Below are 6,855 nucleotides of genomic sequence, written 5' to 3'. Positions count from 1 at the left end.
ATATATATATATATATATATATATATATATATATATATATATATATATATATATATATATATATATATATATATATATATATATATATATATATATATATATATATATATATATATATATATATATATATATATATATATATATATATATATATATATATATATACATACATATATATATATATATACATACATATATATATATATATATATATATATATATACATACATATATATATATATATATATATATATATATATATATATTATATACATATGAAGACCACAAGGGGAAAACCAGAGATGTCAGAATAAGTCAATTTTGAAGAAACTGAAAAACAAAGTTTCAAGACTTTGGTGGACTGTTTAATAACTGTCATATATATTTCTTTTCCAGTAAAAGGAAGAGTGATCATTGGCCGATCAAATTAAGCATGTAGCATTTGCCAAGACTCTGTGTTATTTAATTTAAGAGCAAAGAACGAATCAATGTTGCAAACTGACATCACTGGTTATTCCCTTGTTTAATAATTGCCATGCAATTTTAACCCAGGATGTGTGGCAAATTCATGCTTCTTGGTTATTCGCATACATTACATGACTTTGGTGATCACAGATTATTTTTTTCAACATTAAACGGTCATTGTTTTTTTGTTTGATTGGTGTTCAACACCATACTCAAGGGTATTTCGCTTAAATGACGACGGATTCTCCATTTCTTACTCCGTACTACTTAATATGATGGCAAACCGGGAGAAAACCAAGGATAAACCACCCCGCGATAGCTGAAGTCACCTCATGTGACTCCCTCATATACCTAAGCAGGTTGATTGGGCGGTGGGTACATCAAATGAAAATGGGTACTCAGACGCGCTAACCATTAAGCCACGGCGTGGGTCCCATAAAAGTCACAATAAAGGTTTGACCAGGCTTGAACCACGATATGCACCAACTACGGAGCCCATGATATAACCAAATAGGCCATTGTAGTGCTCAGAGTTTATGCTGTGATAGTTTTACAACCTTTTATAACTTAGTTTCTCAACTCTGAATATCATAATGGAACAGTTAACATGAATGATGCAGAAAGCCAATCTTATCTGAGTGAAAACTTTAATTTTAATACTTTGCAGAACACAAAACCTGTGATCAAAAATAATAGATCCATGATATAACCAAATAGGCTATTGTAGTGCTCAGAGTTTATGCTGTGAAAGTTTAACAACCTTTCATTTTTTAGTTTCACAACTCTGAATATTATGGTGGAACAGTTAACATGAATGAAAGGGAGATAACCAGGAGTAAAGTACTGACAACTCTGGGTTTCTACTTGTTCAGCTTTGACAACACTTGTTTTTTCATTGCACGATAAACTTTATACCATATAAGTTATGTGACACCCCTGGTTATTTGTTGAAGTAATTTACTAATATTGTGAGAGGAAACCTTATGTTGCCAACTATTGGCAGGTGCAATAACCCTGAAATTTATAAAAAGTGACATCTCTGGTTTTCCCCTTGTGGTGTATATATATATATATATATATATATATATATATATATATATATATATATATATATATATATATATATATATATATATATATACATATATGTGTGTGTGTGTGTGTGTATTTACATATATGTGTGAAAAACACACCAAGTTCATGGCAAGAAAAGAGCGAAGAGGAAGAACATCATATATGTGACAAAAGCACAACAGAACATGTGCAGGACAGTGGCAGATGATGTCACGTCCTAAGCAATAAAGCAACAACAACCAGTACTGGCGTGGCCACTTTATTTCCTTGAAAAAAAAACTTCACTTTGCTCACAAACATTTCTATTTACCTTGAACAAGTCAACATGCATATGTGCTATATCAAGATGTAGAAAAAAAATGCAAATTATTGGGAATAAACACCAGCAAAACTGTCATATCATTAAATAATACTGCATTGCTGGGACATCACAAAAAACTGAAAACCAGAGCAGTATTTGTACATGTGCCTGAAGGTAGTAAACTGACGATGCCAGGTTACGAGAAAAGGCGCCATCACTGGATAGACTGTCCTCAGGCGCCTGGGGATTATTCTGCCCCGTTAATACATATGCAACCACTCATCCATCAAGAACGTAGTCATCCAAGTGATTGGGGTGTGAACGTAGACATCCTGACCTAAGGGGAGGTGACACGGTTGCCAGGCTGTCAACACCATGGCATTGAACCTCGGAATCACAGGGATGATCAAGCACAGAGAGTAGAACTGCAGGAGGAGGACTTTGAGACAGAACACATTCATCTGGAGTTGAGAGAATGGGAGGGGTATGTTAGGTGCAACAGGGGGAGCAATAGATGGCCCCTCCGAGTCACCTTCATCACAGAGAGAATCATCACAGGAACCTCTGTGTATATGCGGGATGGTAGGTGTAGTCCACATGGGTAGCATGTAACATTCAGATTGTTGTACACGATACGATGAGCGTCAGAGTAGAAAGCCAGCAAACTTGTGGATGTCGCACCAGTTCCCGTCCACAGACACAAACAGGTAATGATCCCTTGTGAGATTTGCATCCATCTAAGTGCAAGTACACGAGGTCTCCAACATAAACTGTTGGAGTAGCAGAACATTTTATCTATGGGGACTTCGACTTCTCGCTACAAGTATGGTTCCTGGAGCGTTGGGTATGCTGCTCTCAGATAAGGGTTTGATCCAAAATTGGAATCTGGTGGTTCGTGAATTGGTCAAGTTGTGTCCACATTTCCCAAGCAGACATACCGCAAGATCTGATACACAAGTTTAATTGGGCAGTAGCCGTGGAAAGCTGATGAGGAGAAACTGGACCTCCTAACTGGTCTTGGTGTTGTAATTCAGCTTCTAATTCCCAAATGGCTTTCTCGGTGACAGGGTTTTTGGTGGGGTTTTTGGCATGACCAAGCTTGAGGGAGATGCAGTGATCTTGTAAGAGGTTGTCATGAGTGAGAAACTTGAATGCAGAGACTTGATCAGTCCGAATGACAGCCGGTGGCCCTCCATCGGATGAAGTTCAATGATGAGTCCAAGTAGACCGTCATGCAGGGTGTCACGATGTTCATCATAAATGAGAGAGGAATGGGTGTAGGAAGTAATGCACTCACTAAAGACCAAGATCAGTTGACGCTCACGCTTTACGATATCTGCTGCAAAATCACACCAATTGTACTGGGAGGATCATCGGACGATTGAGGAATAGCACGCGGAGTGATTTTTTTTTTTTTGCAGAGAAGCACAGTGGTGGCATCTGGTAGTTTCATGGTTGATGGACTTATCCATCTCAAGGGCAAATAAGTGGCAATGCATCACTTGCATAAGTTAGTGGCAAAATGGGTGATCAAGCTTGATGTGGAGAGCCGTGACAAGGCCGTCCAGGACCAGGCAAGGAATAACGATGCATTCAGAGAAGGTTGGAAGGGATCGTAGTATCAGACAACCAATAACCTGTCATTTGAGATAGTGGCTGAATTCAAGTACCTTTTCACATCTTTAATATTGGTCAGTTTTTTTCGATGGTTGGGTACCTTGTTTGAGATGGGCATGTGTTCTGCATAAATCTGTGCACTTTGACTGTGGAGTGAGCCAGGCGGAACAGTTTGTAAATGGTAATTTGGAGTAAGCGGTGATGATGTCTTGGATGGAGGAATGACGTATGGCAGTTTTCTATTCGCTTTGCAAATGAGCAAATTTGGCAATGGGGATTGTCACAATCAAGGGCATTGTGGCTGGTGAAATCTGAGGGTACATTAGCGGAGGCCAAAATATTGCGGATTGAGGCCTGCAACCAGCTGACCATTGACAAAAAGGTTGAGACACAGGGACTAGCCAAAAACTCTCCTCGGCATAGCCTTTCAAAAGCTTGTATACATGGCTTTCTATCCGTCAGTATGCAAGCTATATGATTTGACTGAATGATGAGTGGTCCAAAGTGTTTCGTAGCCATTGTGATTGAGAGTGCTTCAATTTCGCAGGGAAGCCAGGTGACCAAGTGTTCTCAACTTGGCGCTAAAAAGCCCGCAAGTCGTTGGGTCCCATTGCGAGTGGCATACATCGTCGCTCCTATGCCATTTTTGTTCACTGAACCATCAGTGATAATCCAGAATTGGTCTTCAGGGTGTGGAAGGATAATGGTTCTGTTTGAAGAAAGGGCTTTCTGGGCAGTGTGGAATGCTTTGATTAGGTCGGAGGTCTAAGTAAATTTTTCTTGGGATTGGTTGCCAGCCACAGCATCGTCTAATGGCAAGAGTGAGTTTGAGCAGCCGGAGATAACGCGAGCTATGATTTTGCAAGCGCCAATAATGGATCGAAGGCCAGATACCTTTCTTTGAGTGGCACACGTGGATAATGTGGAGATGCAATGGGGGCTGACTGTTTTTGTGCCTTGATGCCACACCCACCCAAGGGTCATGATGGAAGATGGACCAATGACAGTCTTGGATGCTGACAGATTTAAGCGGTTGGATTGGAGTGTGTCAAGTAGTTGTTTCCAGTTGGTTAACAGTTTGTCTATACTTGCTCCTTCACTGTAGAGATCATCAGTGAGTTTGGCCACAACACCCTCCTCCAATGGGTCTCCAAGTATGCAACAGGTAAGTTCTTCTCGTGCTATTTCAGAGCAAGGAATACCCATAATGGATTGGGCATAGACCCTAACTCCACGAAATGGAGTTGCAACACCGCAGTACTTCATTGACTCTTTATATTGGGGGATTTGATAAAGTCATTAGTCAAGTCAGTAGTGATAATATGCTTCCATATCCTGATTTGTTGAAGAGTGGAATCGACGTCAGGCATCAAGGAAGGCTGGGGTTTGCTATATCGGCCAACATCAGCAAATGCTGTGACCAGTCTGAACCCGCCACTGCACTTTTTCACCGAGAGGTGACGCTGCTCTCAGTGACGGGCAAGGTCTTTGATCGGATAATTATTGAGAGGATCCGCTACCATTTTCTTGAGCACCAGCATCCAGAGCAGTCAGGCTTTACACCAAAGAGGTCAATGATTGACCGTATCCTTGCTATTCGGGTCGTCACCGAACGCAGACGAGGGTTTCGGCAGGGGGTGCTTGCAGCCTTTGTTGATCTCTGTAAAGCGTTTGATTCAGTGAATCGGGATGCCCACTGGAGGATTCTTGGTCTTCGTGGGGTGCCACCAACACTGATTGATCTGATGTCTGAACTCTACTCTGGTACTGAGATTTCTGTGAGATGTGGTGGTACCATCTCTGACTTATTTCCAGTTGTTACTGGAGTTTGTCAGGGGTGTGTACTGGCCCACACACTTTTCAGCACTTGTATGGACTGGATTCAAGGGAGGATGTCGGAGAGATCAAGCTGCGGTGCATCATTTGGGAATGTCAAGATCTCTGACCTTGATTTAGCAGATGATGCAGTCATCTTTGCAGAGTATCTCGATATCCTTTTGGGGGCCCTCGAGGTGCTGAATGAGGAGTCAGAGCCGCTGGGATTACTAGTTTCCTGGGTCAAAACTTAGATCCAGGATTTCAATGACATCTTGGATGCTGTTATCCTGTCTGTACCTGTTTGTGGTGGAGATGTTGAGGTTACAGAGAGATTCACTTTCCATGGCAGTGATATTCATGTCTCTGCCGGCTATGAGCCAGAGATCAACAGACATCTGGGTCAGGCCTGGGGAGTCATGGATTCACTGGATCATGGGGTGTGGCACTGTCGGGACCTGTGCAGGAGGATGAAATTCCAAGTCTTCAGGTTCTTGGTGGTTCCGGTGTTGCTCTATGGATATGAGACTTGGACTCTGACCAGAGATCTGAAATGGTGGCTTAATTCCTTTGGTAACAGGTCTCTTCAGAGAATCCTTGGCTAGAGCTGGTCAGACGTTGCGTCCAACGAGCGGTTGCTGAGAGAGACTCAAATGAGATTTGTTACCTGCATAGTCTGTGAGCATCAGCTGCAGCTGTATGGACATGTGGCTCATTTTCCTGATGCTGATCCTGCTCACCATATTCTCTCAGTGAGGGAGCCTCGTGAGTGGAGGAGGTAAATGGGCCGACCACGTGCCTCATGGTTGCAGCAGGTTGATCAGCATCTCAAGGAGATGGGGATGGGCAAGGCATCTGCCTGGGAGGTGGCCAGATGGAGGCCCCTGGAGTACTGGTGGAAAGTGGAAGCAGTGACGCGCTGCTCTGGCGCATGCTCCCATACCTGACCTGACCTGAATTGGTTAACCAACTATTTTTAAGGTCAAAAGTCAACTCAAGGCCAAACTTCTGAGATCATCAATTTTCATCTTCTTAACTTGAACCTTCAACAGCAATTGCATAGTGCATCACTGAATTGGGAAAGCCACTATTTTTGAGGTAAAAAGGTTAAAGGTCAGCTCAAGGTCAAACTTCTAATATCATCAAATTTCATCTGAAAAATAATCAATTTTTAGGTGATTGTCCTGAGCTTGAATTAAGATCGTCAGTTTTCATTTTAATGAAATGGAAATTTGAAGTATTCATGGCAACTTTTTTTCATGAGCATGATATCCCACAAACGTATGGACAGCCAAGTGCCTTTAATGTAAAGTATGTCTCTGGTGGCACCTTGTTTTTTCTGTCTGGAGTATGCTCCCCCTTCATCCCTTCCTTCTTCAAATGCCACCACAACCAACTCCACTCCGAATACCAAATAGGAATGAATACCTCGATTGTGTATTTGCTTGCAAATCTCGTTTCGCCAACCGCTCGTTCTATGTGGCCACCCTTCCCAGTCATACCCAACTGCTCCTGGACTGTGTCTTTTGCACCTGAGAAGGTGGAGACGTTTTTCTGTACACCTCCGACTCTGACTCGGCAAT

Source organism: Eptatretus burgeri, chromosome 4 (genome assembly GCF_056783735.1).
Source record: "Eptatretus burgeri isolate ZD-2024b chromosome 4, Ebu_testis_v1, whole genome shotgun sequence".
Lineage (NCBI taxonomy): Eukaryota > Metazoa > Chordata > Myxini > Myxiniformes > Myxinidae > Eptatretus > Eptatretus burgeri.
Note: the sequence above shows the minus strand (reverse complement) of the source record.